Source organism: Pristiophorus japonicus, unplaced genomic scaffold (assembly GCF_044704955.1).
Source record: "Pristiophorus japonicus isolate sPriJap1 unplaced genomic scaffold, sPriJap1.hap1 HAP1_SCAFFOLD_256, whole genome shotgun sequence".
Taxonomy (NCBI): domain Eukaryota; kingdom Metazoa; phylum Chordata; class Chondrichthyes; family Pristiophoridae; genus Pristiophorus; species Pristiophorus japonicus.
The window spans coordinates 642,250-657,704 of NW_027252296.1; positions in this window are offsets into that span (position 1 = coordinate 642,250).

Below are 15,455 nucleotides of genomic sequence, written 5' to 3' on the forward strand. Positions count from 1 at the left end.
TTTTGAACCGACTGGCGCCATTTAGAGTCAGGTCTGCTGAACGCAGTCTCTCTCAGGAGAGAGAGAACAGAAGCCCGAGTCTGGCAACCCTGATTCCGCCACATGGGGCCAACCAGCTAACCCCATGCTGGCGCTGTGGATGAAGTCACAGGGGCCACCAGTGCCGCTATAACGACTAAACATGCAACGGCTGTAACACAAAGGCTTCGCGTCCAGCGAATGTGCGAGAGAAATCGTACTCACCGAGTCGATGAAGAGTTGGCCGGTCACCAGACTCCAGCGACGATGAAGAGAGAGTACATGAGGCAGCTCAGCCCCACCATCCAATCGAAAGACCGAAAATGATCCCGATCCATGTGAAGCTGCTCACCTATACAAACAGCACCATCCCAGTCGTTGGCAGAGTGGAGGTCCAGGTGTTCCATGACGGCACGATACACAAGTCACATTTGTGGATCATTGCTGGCCATGGTCCAACACTAGTAAGAAGAAGATGGATGAAAAAGATCCGTTGGAGTTGGGAAAACCTCCAACCTCTGGCGATCAATGTCCTCACTGGTCCCAATGTTGGATCCAGCACAGAACCTGAAAAACCAGCCGCTCAACGCGACTGTGTGGAGATGACCCAGACCGCTCAACCCAACTGTGAGATGTTCCAGCTGAAACAACCCGACCTCACCTTCCAGGCTCCAGTGGCAGGACTCTGGAGGAAGAACATTGGCGCAGAAGGCAACTTCCCTGCTTCCGTGGCAGAACCTGGGGAGGAAAGGATCACCACAGCCTACCTCGTGGAGAGAAAGAAGATGGTGCCCGAACCACGAGGTGAAGTGCCTGAAGTAAAGATGGCGGCGGCCAGACCACGAGGGACAGCCTTGAGGGAGCAACACGTGATGCCGAGCAACGAACTGGATTGGGGTAAAGATTGCAAGGTCCTCTTAAAGGAGACCGGCAACCCATCGCATTTAAAGGGATATTTTATGCAGCAATGACGGTGTTACATATGTAAAAGATGTAACTGACAATTTCCAGTTTGTAAATGTAACTAACCATGATAAGTCGGGCGATTGTGGTCGGAACCAATGTAATGTGAGAGTAAATGAAATGATGATGTGTGATGCCGGGATTTACATGCATACCGACAAAACCAAGGGCAATCTCCCGTCGGAAGCACCCAGGTCCAGCGGACTACCCAACTCTGTAGCCTGTGCCTCCGGGATCAATGTGATGCCCCAGGGCACGTGGCCATGCACAGTGGGAGCATACCAGCTGCAGTGACAGTGATCAGCGGATGGTAAAGGCACCACTACTGGTACCCTGCCCCAGATCGGCTCCACCTCTCTGGCCACCAGGGCCAGTACCGGGAGCAAGAGGCTAGCACCCTCCAGCTTTCCCAACGGGACCTGGGATGACCAGGCTCCCACCACCGCTGAAGGGCAGCAGGGAGACACTGCAGCCCTCAAAGGAGGACATGGAGGCCACACACTTCTGTGGCTCTGCCCACCACAAGGCAACGGCAAAGGCCCTGAGACTCAGCCAGGTGTTGATCCGAGCCCACCCAGCTGGCAGGGGGCACAGTGCCGCCATCAGACAACCCGATCACAGTCCGGTCACTCTGGAACTAGTGTCCTCACCCACCTGCACCTACACAACCCAGGGGCAAGACTGAGATACCACGTATGTGTCATGTATCTCACATTACTGTATATAACTATATCTTACCATGCTATACATGACTGTAACTGGATATGACCTGTAACAATAAGCACACCTTACCACCAGGGGTGCACTTGCAGGAGACACTCCATACCTGTCCCACTGAGGTATATAAAGGGAGGTCGCAGGCAAGTGCAGCACTGGAGAGCTGTGAATTAAAGGTGCAGGTCCTGAGTGATCTTGCCTTCAGCATATGTCTCGTGTAAGTCAGTACATTAGGGTCAGGACTTAAAAGTGGCGATGAGTTACGGGATCACAGAATCCACAGAATGGCTACCAACAGCTCAGATGAGAAATACAATGCTGGGGACAATTGGGATGACTTTATAGAAAGGCTCCAGCAAAGCTATGTGACCAAAGACTGGCTGGGCGACGATAAGGCAGACAAGAGAAGAGCCCATCACTTGACCAGCTGTGGCTCAATCATAGAAACATAGAAAATAGGTGCAGGAGTAGGCCATTCAGCCCTTCTAGCCTGCACCACCATTCAATGAGTTCATGGCTGAACATGCAACTTCAGAACCCCATTCCTGCTTTCTAACCATACCCCTTGATCCCCCTAGTAGTAAGGACTTCATCTAACTCCCTTTTGAATATATTGCGTGAATTGGCCTCAACAACTTTCTGTGGTAGAGAATTCCACAGGTTCACCACTCTCTGGGTGAAGAAGTTTCTCCTCATCTCGATCCTAAATGGCTTACCCCTTATCCTTAGACTGTGACCCCTGGTTCTGGACTTCCCCAACATTGGGAACATTCTTCCTGCATTTAACCTGTCTAAACCCGTCAGAATTTTAAACGTTTCTATGAGGTCCCCTCTCATTCTTCTGAACTCCAGTGAATACAAGCCCAGTTGATCCAGTCTTTCTTGATAGATCAGTCCCACTATCCCGGGAATCAGTCTGGTGAACCTTCGCTGCACTCCCTCAATAGCAAGAATGTCCTTCCTCAGGTTAGGAGACCAAAACTGTACACAGTACTCCAGGTGTGGCCTCACCAAGGCCCTGTACAACTGTAGCAACACCTCCCTGCCCCTGTACTCAAATCCCCTCGCTATGAAGGCCAACATGCCATTTGCTTTCTTAACCGCCTGCTGCACCTGCATGCCAACCTTCAATGACTGATGTACCATGACACCCAGGTCTCGTTGCACCTCCCCTTTTCCTAATCTGTCACCATTCAGATAATAGTCTGTCTCTCTGTTTTTACCACCAAAGTGGATAACCTCACATTTATCCACATTATACTTCATCTGCCATGCATTTGCCCACTCACCTAACCTATCCAAGTCGCTCTGCAGCCTCATAGCATCCTCCTCGCAGCTCACACTGCCACCCAACTTAGTGTCATCTGCAAATTTGGAGATACTACATTTAATCCCCTCGTCTAAATCATTAATGTACAGTGTAAACAGCTGGGGCCCCAGCACAGAACCTTGCGGTACCCCACTAGTCACTGCCTGCCATTCTGAAAAGTACCCATTTACTCCTACTCTTTGCTTCCTGTCTGCCAACCAGTTCTCAATCCATGTCAGCACACTACCCCCAATCCCATGTCCTTTAACTTTGCACATTAATCTCTTGTGTGGGACCTTGTCGAAAGCCTTCTGAAAGTCCAAATATACCGCATCAACTGGTTCTCCCTTGTCCATTCTACTGGAAACATCCTCAAAAAATTCCAGAAAATTTGTCAAGCATGATTTCCCTTTCACAAATCCATGCTGACTTGGACCTATCATGTCACTTCTTTCCAAATGCGCTGCTATGACATCCTTAATAATTGATTCCATCATTTTACCCATTACTGAGGTCAGGCTGACCGGTCTATAATTCCCTGTTTTCTCTCTCCCTCCTTTTTTAAAAAGTGGGGTTACATTGGCTACCCTCCACTCGATAGGAACTGATCCAGAGTCAATGGAATGTTGGAAAATGACTGTCAATGCATTCACTATTTCCAAGGCCACCTCCATAAGTACTCTGGGATGCAGTCCATCAAGCCCTGGGGATTTATCGGCCTTCAATCCCATCAATTTCCCCAACACAATTTCCCGACTAATAAGGATTTCGCTCAGTTCCTCCTCCTTACTAGACCCTCTGACCCCTTTTATAACCGGAAGGTTGTTTGTGTCCTCCTTAGTGAATACCGAACCAAAGTACTTGTTCAATTGGTCTGCCATTTCTTTGTTCCCCGTTATGACTTCCCCTGATTCTGACTGCAGGGGACCTATGTTTGTCTTTACTAACCTTTTTCTCTTTACATATCTATATAAACTTTTGCAATCCGTCTTAATGTTCCCTGCAAGCTTCTTCTCGTACTCTATTTTCCCTGCTAAATTCTAGATTTCTCCCCTCCTCAGGTTTGCTGCTTTTTCAGGCCAATTTATATGCCTCTTCCTTCAATTTAACACTATCCTAAATTTCCCTTGTTAGCCACGGTTGAGCCACCTTCCCCGTTGTATTTTTACTCCAGACAGGGATGTGCAATTGTTGAAGTTAATACATATGATCTTTTAATGTTTGCCATTGCCCATCCACCGTCATCCCTTTAAGTATCATTCGCCAGTCTATTCTGGCCAATTCATGTCTCATACCATCAAAGTTACCTTTCCTAAAGTTCAGGACCCTAGTCTCTGAATTAACAGTCTCACTCTCCATCTTAATACAGAATTCAACCATATTATGTTCACTCTTCCCCAAGGGGCTTCACACAACAAGATTGCTAATTAATCCTTTCTCATTACACATCACCCAGTCTAGAATGGCCTGCATTCTAGTTGGTTCCTCGACATATTGGTCAAGAAAACCATCCCAACAAAACTCCAGGAAATCCTCCTCCACCGTATTACTACTAGACTGGTTAGCCCAATCTATATGTAGATTAAAGTCGCCCATGTTAACTGCTGTACCTTTATTGCACACATCCCTAATCTGTTGTTTGATGCTGTCCCCAACCTCACTACTACTGTTTGCTGGTCTGTACACAACTCCCACTAGCTTTTTCGGCCTTTTGCTATTCCACAGCTCCACCGATACAAATTCCACACCATCCATCTAATGTCCTTCCTTACTATTGCGTTAATTTCCTCTTTAACCAGCAATGCTACCCCACCACCTATTTCTTTCTGTCTATATTTCCTGAATGTTGAATACCCCTGGATCTTGAATTCCCAGCCTTGGTCACCCTGGTGCCATGTCTCCGTGGTGCCAATAATATCATATTCGTTAATTGCTGCCTGTGCAGTTAATTCGTCCATATTATTACGAATACTACTCGCATTGAGATCCAGAGCCTTCAGGCTTGTCCTTTTAACACACTTTGCCCCGATAGAATGTTGCTATCATCGACCCTTTTTGATTTTTGCCTTGGGTTTCTCTGCCCTCCAGTTTTGCTTTTCTTCTTTCTATATTTTGCTTCTGCCCCCATTCTACTTCCCTTTGTCACCCTGCATAGGTCCCCTGCCATATTAGTTTAACCTCTCCCCAACAGCACTTGCAAAAACTCCTCCTAGGATATTGGTTCCGGTCCTGCCCAGTTGCAGCCCATCCGGTTTGAAATGGGACCAACTCCCCCAGAACCGTTTCCAATGTCCCAAGAATTTGAATCCCTCCCTTCTGCATGACTCCTCAAGCCACATATTGATCTGAGCTATCCTGCGATTCCTACTCTGACTAACATGTGGCACTGGTAGCAATCCTGAGATTACTACCTTTGAGGTCCTACTTTTTAATTTAACTCCTAGCTCCCTAAATTCAGCTTGTAGGACCCCGTCCCATTTTTAACCTATATCGTTGGTACCTATATACACCACGACAACTGGCTGTTCACCCTCCCCCTCCAAAATGTCGCAACCATTCGAGACATCATTGACCCTTGCACCAGGGAGGCAACATACCATCCTGGAGTCTCGATGGCGGCCGCAGAAACGTCTATCTATTCCCCTTACAATAGAATCCCCTATCACTATCGCTCTCCCATTCTTTTTCCTGCCCTCCTGTGCAGCAGAGCCACCCACGGTGCTATGGACTTGGCTGCTACTGCCCGCACCCGATGAGTTATCCCACCCAGCAATACCCAAAACAGTGTATCTGTTTTGGAGGGGGATGACCGCAGGCGACCTCTGCACTACCTTCCTTCCACTGCTCTTCCTGTTACTCTCCCATTCCCTATCTGTCTGTGTACCCTTTACCTGTGGTGTGACCAACTCACTAAATGTGCTACTCACACCATCCTCAGCATCGTGTATGCTCCAGAGTGAATCCACCCGGAGCTCCAGTGCCACAATGCGGTCTGTCAGGAGCTGCAGCAGGATACACCTCCCGCACATACAGTCGTCAGGGACACTGAAAGTGTCCCTGAGTTCCCATATAGCATAGGAGGAGCATGACACGTGTCCGAGCTCTCCTGCCATGTCGTAACCCCTACATTAACTTAATTTGGCAACAACAATGGTAAAGGTTTCCTACTGATAAATGAAAAGAAACAGAAAAACTACTCACCAATCACCAGTCAATCACTTACCCCCTTTGCTGTCAGCTTTTGATTTCTTTCTACTTCTTTGTTTACCTACTGCCCCTGCACCTGCACCTGCCTCCTCGAACATCTGCCTCCTCAGCTTGTGGACCTTTTATCGGCCTCCAAATCCTCAGACTCCCGCTGCTTGAACTCCCGTCTCCTCCGACACCGAGCCTTTTATCAGCCTCCAACTCCCCGGACTCCTGATCCTCGATCTCCCGTCTCCTCCGACGCCGAGTCTTTTATAGGCCTCCAATTCCCAGGAATCCCGCTCCTCGATCTCCCGTCTCCTCCGACACCGAGCCTTTTATAGGCCTCCAATTCCCAGGAATCCCGCTCCTCAATCTCCTGCCTCTTCCGACGCCGAGCCATTTGTAGGAATCCAGGATCACAGAAATATTGGAATATTGGAATAAAGGAATACTGGAATATTGGGATATAAGAATATAGGAATAGTTAATCTTAGCATCATAGGAATATTGAATCATATATATCTTCCTATATTCCTTTGATGCTTTAAGAACTTAAGAACTTAAGACATAAGAAAAGGAGTAGGCCATATAGCCCCTCGGGCCAGCTCTGCCATTTAATACGATAATGGCTGATCCGATCATGGGTTCAGGTCCACTACCAGGATCCTATATTCCCAGGATCCTATATTCCTATCTTCCAAAATTCCCATATTTTTATATTCCAATATTCATAAATTCATATATTGTTATATTATCAGGATCCTATATTCCTATGATACTGTATTGCTGTACTACACTCCAATATTCCTATATTCCTAAGTTCCTATGTTCCTATATTTCTATGATCCTATGTTCTGATGATCCCATATTCCTATAATCCCATCACCATATATTCCAATGATAGAACGTTACTATATTTCTAAGGGGCTATATTCCTATATACCTCTATTTCTCTATTCCTATCATCCTGTATTCGGATAATCCTATATTCCTATATTCCAATATTTTTTATTCCCATGACTCTATATTACTAGGATCCAATATTCCTATATTCCTAAGAAACTATCTTCCTATATATCTCTATTTCTATATTCCTATATTTCCATGATACTATATTCCTATGATCCTATATTTCTATATTGCCATGTTTCTATATTCCTATGATGCTAATATTAAATATTCCTATATTCTTATATTCCAATATTCCTACTTTCCTATATTCCTATATTCCAATATTCCAATGATCCTGTATTCCTATATTCCTGTATTCACCTGATCCTATATTAATGATGCTATAATCCAATGATCCTATATTCCTTTTTTCCTACATTCCTATGTTCCTAAATTCCTATGTTCCTATATTCCTATGATGCTATGATCTTATCTACCTATATTCCTTTGATCCTATAAGAAAATAAGAATGTAAGAAATCAGAAAAGGAGTAGGCCATACGGCCTCTTGGGCCAATTCTGCCATTTAATACGATAATGGCTGATCCGATCATGGACTCAGGACCACTTCCCTGCTCGCTCGCCATAACCCCTTATTCCCTCATCATTTAAGAAACTGTCTATCTCTGTCTTAAATGTATTCAATGTTCCAGCTTCCACAGCTCTCTGAGGCAGCGAATTCCACAGATTTACAACCCTCTGAGTGAAGAAATTCCTCCTCATCTCAGTTTCAAATGGACGACACCTTACTCCAAGATTATGCGGCCTAATCCTAGTCTCCCCTATCCGTTGAAACATCCTCTCTGCATCCACCTTGTCAAGCCCCCTCATAATCTTCTAAATTTCGATAAGATCACCTCTCATTCTTCTAAATTCCAATGAATAGAAGCCCAACCCACTCAATCTTTCCTCATAATTTAACCCCCTCATCTCCGGAATCAACCGAGTGAACCTTCTCTGAACTGCCTCCAAAGCAAGTATATCCTTTCGTAAATATGGAAACCAAAACTGCACGCAGTACTCCAGGTGTGGCCTCACCAATACCCTGTATAACTGTAGCAAGACTTCCCTGCTTTTATACTCCATCCCCTTTGCAATAAAGGCCAAGATACCATTGGCCTTCCTGATCACTTGCTCTGCCTGCATACTAACCTTTTGTGTTTCATGTTCAAGCAGCGCAAGGTCAGAGCTGTCCTGCAGCACTTTGCAATCTTTCTCCATTTAAATAAGAACATGGTCTTTGACTTTTTCATGCCAAAGTGCATGACCTCACACTTTCCAACATTATACTCTATCTGCCAAATTTTTGCCCACTCACTTAGCCTGTCTCTGTCCTTTTGCAGATTTGTTGTGTCCTCCTCACACATTGCTTTTCCTCTCACCTTTATATCGACAGCAAACTTTGCTACGTTACACTCGGTCCATTCTTCCAATTCATTAATATAGATTGTAAATAGTTGGGGTCCCAGCACTGATCCCAGCACCCCACTAGTTACCGATTGCCACGCTGAGAATGACCCATTTATCCCGACTCCCTGTTTTCTGTTAGTTAGCCAATCCTCTATCCATGCTAATATATTACCCCCAACCCCGTGAACTTTTATCTTGTGCAGTAACCTTTTATATGGCACCTTGTCAAATGTCTTCTGGAAGTAAAAATACAGGACATCCACTGGTTCCCCTTTATCCATCCTGTTTGTTACATCCTCAAAGAATTCCAGCAAATTTGTCAAACATGACTTCCCCTTCATAAATCCATGCTGACTCTGCCTGACTGAATTTTGCTTTTCCAAATGTCCTGCTGCTGCTTCTTTAATAATCGACTCCAACATTTTTCCAACCACAAATGGTCTATAGTTTCCTGCTTTTTCCCTGCCTCCTTTTTTAAATAGCAGCGTTACTTTTGCAGTTTTTCAATCTGCTGGGACCTCCCCAGCATCGAGGGAATTTTGTTAAATTACAACCAATGCATCCACTATCACTGCCGCTACTTCTCTTCAGACCATAGGATGTGAGCCATCAGGTCCAGGGGATATATCCGCCTTTAGTCCCATTATCTTACTGAGTACCACCTCCTTAGTGATTGTGATTGTGTTAAGTTCCTCCTCCCCTATAGCACCTTGACTATCCACTGTTGAGATATTGTTTGTGTCCTCTACCATAAAGACTGATCCAAAATATTTGTTCAGAGTTTCTGCCATCTCCATGTTCCCCATTACTAATTCCCCGGTCTCATCGTCTGAGGGACCAACATTTACTGTAGCCATTATTTTCCTTTTTATATACCGATAATAACTTTTGCTATCTGTTTTTAAAGTTCGTGCTCGTTTACTTTCATAGTTTATCTTCCATTTCTTAATAATTATTTTAGTCGTTCTTTGCTGGCTTTTAAAATCTTCCCATTCCTCTATCCTCCCACTAGTTTTGGCCACTTAGTATGCCCTTGTTTTTAACTGGATACTGTCCTTTATTTCTTTAGTTAGCCGCGGATGGCTATCTTTTCTTCCTATATTCCTATGATCCTTTATTCCCTATATTCATGTATTCCCATGATCCTGTATTCCTATAATTCAGATTCCTACATTTCTATATTCCTTTGATCCTATAATCCTAAATTCCATTGATCCTAAATTCCAACATTCCTAAGATCCTATATTCTATGGGCCTACATTCCAATATTCCTATGATCCTATATTCCAATATTCCCATTATCCTGTATTCCAATATTCCTATATTCTTATCTTCTATTATTCCAATATTCCTATGATCCTATATTCTAAGATTCCTATATTCAAATGATCCTGACTTACTGTGAACTGGTATTCGACTGTTTCAATATTCATATATTCCAATATCCATATATTCCGATAATCCATTATTCCAATATTCAAAAATTCCATTATTTCTATATTCCAATATACCTATATTCCCATAGACCAGCATTCCCATATTTCAATATTAAAATATTACAATATTACAAAATTGCAAGTTTACAATATTCCAATATTCCTTTCTTGCTATATTCCTATATTCAAATATTCCAATATTCCATTATTACAATATTACACTATTTCAATATTCCAAGATTACAATTTTTAAATATTCCTTTATTCCTATATTCCAATATTCCAATATTCCTATCTTCGAAGATTGCAATATTCCTATACCCAATATTCATAAGTTCATTTATTCATATACTATCATGATCCCATCGTCCTATGATCATATATTCCTGTGTTCCCATGGTTCTATATTCCTAAATTCCTATGATCCTATCTCCATATGAGCCTAAGATCCTATATTCCTATGACCGTATATACATATATGCAGGACGTGTGTCCAGCTGCTGCTCCTGACAGACTGCATTGTGACACTGGAGCTGCGCACAGATTCATTCTGGAGCATCCGCGGTACTGAGGATGTCATGAAGAGAACATTTAGTGAGTTGGTCACACCGCAGCTGAAGTTTACACAGGCAGATAGGGAATGGGTGACCAAGAGGCAGAGCTGGAGAAGGAAGGTAGCGCAGGGGTCCCTTGCAGTCATCTCCATCCAAAACAGATATACCATTAGGGCAACTGTTCGGGGAGATGACTCAACAGGGGAAGGCAGCAACAGTCAAGTTCATGGTGCCATGGGTGGCTCTGCTGCACAGGAGGGCAGGAAAAGGAGTGAGAGAGTTATAGTGGTCGGGGCTTCTATTCTAAAGTGAATAGATAGGCGTTTCTGTGGCTTCAATTGAGACTCTAGGATGGTATGTTTCCTCTCCTGTGCAAGGGTCAAGGATGTCTCAGAGCGGCTGCAGGGCATTCTGGAGGGGGAGGGTGAACAGCCAGTTGTCGTGGTGCATATAGATACCTATGATGTAGGTAAAAAACGGGAGGAGGTCCTACAAGCTGAAATGAGGGTGTGAGGAGTAAAATTAAAAAGTAGCACCTCAAAGATCGTGATCTCAGCATTGCTACCAGTGTCACGAGCTAGTCAGAGGAGGAATAGCAGGATAGTAAACATTAATACCTGGCTTGAGGAATGGTGCAAGAGGGAGGGATACAAATTCCTGGGACATTGGAACCGTTGCTGGGGGAGATGGGAGCAGTACAACAAGATGGTCTGCAGTTGGGCAGGTCCAGAACCAATGTCGTAGGGGTAGTGTTTGCTCGTGCTTTTGTGGAGGGTTGAAACTAATATGGCAGGGGGATGGGAATCTATGCAGGGAGACAGAGGGAAGTAAAATGGGGGCAGAAGCAAAAGGTCGAAAGGAAATAAGGAAAAGTGGAGGGCAGAGAAATCAAATGCAAAAATCAAAAAGGGCCACATTACAACATCATAATAAAAGGACAAAGAGTGTGAAAAAACAAGCCTGAAGGCTCTGTGTCTGTATGGAAGGAGCAATCATAATAAGGTGGCTGAATTAAATGCGCAGATAGCAGTTAACGGATAAGGTGTAATTGGGATTACGGAGACATAGTTCCAGGGTGACCAAGGTTGGAAACTCAACATCCAGGGGCATTCAATATTCAGAAATGATAGACAGAAAGTAAAATTATGTGGGGTAGCGTTGCTGGTTAAAGAGTAAATTAACACAATAGTAAGGAAGGACATTAGCTTGGATGATATGGAATCTGTATGGGGAGAGCTGCGGAACACGTAAAGGCAGAAAACACTAGTGGGAGTTGTGTACAGACCACCAAACAGTAGTAGTGAGGTTGGGGATGGCATCAAACAGGAAATTAGGGATGCGTGCAATAAAGGTGCAGCAGTTATCATAGGTGACTTTAATCTACCTATAGATTGGCCTAACCAAACTGTGAGCAATATGGTGGAGGGCGATTTCCTGGAGTCTATAAGGGATGGTTTTTTAGACCAATACATCGAGGAACTAACTGGAGAGCTGGCCATCCTAGACTTGGTGATGTGTAACGAGAGAGGATCAATTTGCAATCTTGTTGTGCGAGGCCTCTTGGGGAAGAGTGACCATAATATTGTAGAATTCATCATTAAGATGGAGAGTGACAGAGTTAATTCAGAGACTCGGGTCCAGAACTTAAAGAAAGGTATCTTCGATGGTATCAGATGTGAGTTGGCTAGGATATACTGTCGAATGCCACTTAAAGGAATAACAGTGGATATGCAATGGCAGACATTTAAAGATCACAAGGATGAACTTCAACAATTGTACACCCCTGTCTGGCGAAAACTAAAACGGTGAAGGTGGCTCAACCATGGCTAACAAGGGAAATTAGGGATAGTGTTAAATCCAAGGAAGAGGCATATAACTTGGCCAGAAAAAATTGCAAACCTGAGGACTGGGAGATAATTTAGATTCAGCAGAAGAGACAAAAGGGTATGATTAGGAGGGGGAAAATAGAGTATGAGAGTAAGCTTGCAGGGAACATAAAAACTGACTGCAAAAGCTTCTATAGATATGTGAAGAGAAAAAGATCAGTGAAGACAAATGTAGGTCTACTGCAGTCACAATCAGGTGAATTTTTAATGGGGAACAAAGAAATGGCAGACCAATTGAACTAATACTTTGGTTCTGTCTTCCGTAAGGAAGACACAAATAAACTTTCGGAAATACTAGGGGACCGAGCGTCTAGCGAGAAGGAGGAACTGAAGGAAATCCTTATTAGTCAGGAAATTGTGTTAGGGAAATTGATGGGATTGAAGACTGATAAATCCCTAGGGCCTGATAGTCTGCATCGAAAATTACTTAAGCAAATGGCCCTAGCAATAGTGGATGCATTGGTGGTCATCTTCCAACATTCGATATATTCAGCAACAGTTCCCATGGATTGGACGGTAGCTAATGAAACCTCACTTTAAAAAAAAAGGAGCGAGAGAGCAAACAGGGTATTATAGACCAGTTAGCCTGACATCGGTAGTGGAGAAAATGTTGCAATCAATTATTAAAGATTTAATAGCAGCGCATTTGGAAAGCAGTGACAGGATTTGTCCAAGTTAGTATATATTTATGAAAGGGAAATCATGCTTGACAAATCTTCTATAATTTTCTAGGATGTAACTACTAGAGTGGACAAGGGAGAACCAGTGGATGTGGTGTATTTGGAATTTCAGTAGGCATTTGACAAGGTACCGCACAAGAGATTTGTGTGCAAAATTAAAGCACATTGTATTGGTGGTAATGCATGGATGTGGATAGAGAACTGGTTGGCTGACAGGAATGAAGAGTAGGAATACATGGGTCATTTTCAGAATGGCAGTGACTAGTGCAGTACTGCAAGGTTCAGTGCTGGGACACCAGCTTTTTACAATATACATTAATGATTTAGACTGAATTGAATGTAATATCTCCAAGTTTGCAGTTGAGACTAAGCTGGGTTGCAGTGTGAACTGTGAGGAGAATACTACGAGGCTGCAGGGTGACTTGCACAGGTTAGGTGCGTGGGCAAATGCCTGGCAGATGCAGTATAATATAGATAAGTGTGAGGTTATCCACTTTGGTGGCAAAACGGCCTCCCTGAGAGAATTTTGAGCCTGTGGAATTCTCTACCACAGAAAGTTGTTGAGGCCAGTTCGTTAGATGTATTCAAAAGGTAGTTAGATGTGGCCCTTACGGCAAACGGGATCATGGGGTATGGAGAGAAAGCAGGAATGGGGTACGGAAGTTGGAAAAATGATCAGCCATGATCATATTGAATGGTGGTGCAGACTTGAAGGGCCGAATGGCCTACACCAGAACTTATTTCCTATAGAAACATAGAAACATAGAAACATAGAAAATAGGTGCAGGAGTAGGCCATTCGGCCCTTCTAGCCTGCACCACGATTCAATGAGTTCATGAACATGGAAATTTAGTACCCGCTTCCTGCTTTCTCGCCATACCCCTTGATCCCCCGAGTAGTAAGGACTTCATCTAACTCCTTTTTGAATATATTTCGTGAATTGGCCTCAACTACTTTCTGTGGTAGAGAATTCCACAGGTTCACCACTCTCTGGGTGAAGAAGTTTCTCCTCATCTCGGTCCGAAATGGCTTACCCCTTATCCTTAGACTGTGTCCCCTGGTTCTGGACTTCCCCAACATCGGGAACATTCTTCCTGCATCTAACCTGTCTAAACCCGTCAGAATTTTAAACGTTTCTATGAGGTCCCCTCTCATTCTTCTAAACTCCAGTGAATACAAGCCCAGTTGATCCAGTCTTTCTTGATAGGTCAGTCCCACCATCCCGGGAATCAGTCTGGTGAACCTTCGCTGCACTCCCTCAATAGCAAGAAAGTCCTTCCTCAAGTTAGGAGACCAAAACTGTACACAATACTCCAGGTGTGGCCTCACCAAGGCCCTGCAAAACTGTAGCAACACCTCCCTGCCCCTGTACTCAAATCCCCTCGCTATGAAGGCCAACATGCCATTTGCTTTCTTAACCGCCTGCTGTACCTGCATGCCAACCTTCAATGACTGATGTAACATGACACCCAGGTCTCGTTGCACCTCCCCTTTTCCGAATCTGTCACCATTCAGATAATAGTCTGTCTCTCTGTTTTTACCACCAAAGTGGATAACCTCACATTTATCCACATTATACTTCATCTGCCATGCATTTGCCCACTCACCTAACCTATCCAAATCACTCTGCAGCCTCATAGTATCCTCCTCGCAGCTCACACTGCCACCTAACTTAGTGTCATCCTAAAATTTGGAGATACTACATTTAATCCCCTCGTCTAAATCATTAATGTACAGTGTAAACAGCTGGGGCCCCAGCACAGAACCTTGCGGTACCCCACTAGTCACTGTCTGCCATTCTGAAAAGTACCCATTTGCTCCTACTCTTTGATTCCTGTCTGACAACCAGTTCTCAATCCACGTCAGCACACTACCCCCAATCCCATGTGCTTTAACTTTGCACATTAATCTCTTGTGTGGGACCATGTCGAAAGCCTTCTGAAAGTCCAAATATACCACATCAACTGGTTCTCCCTTGTCCACTCTACTGGAAACATCCTCAAAAAATTCCAGAAAATTTGTCAAGCATGATTTCCCTTTCACAAATCCATGCTGACTTGGATCTATCATGTCACCTCTTTCCAAATGCGCTGCTATGACATCCTTAATAATTGATTCCATCATTTTACCCATTACTGAGGTCAGGCTGACAGGTCTATAATTCCCTGTTTTCTCTCTCCCTCCTTTTTTAAAAAGGGGGGTTACATTGGCTACCCTCCACTTGATAGGAACTGATCCAGAGTCAATGGAATGTTGGAAAATGACTGTCAATGCATCCGCTATTTCCAAGGCCACCTCCATAAGTACTCTGGGATGCAGTCCATCAGGCCCTGGGGATTTATC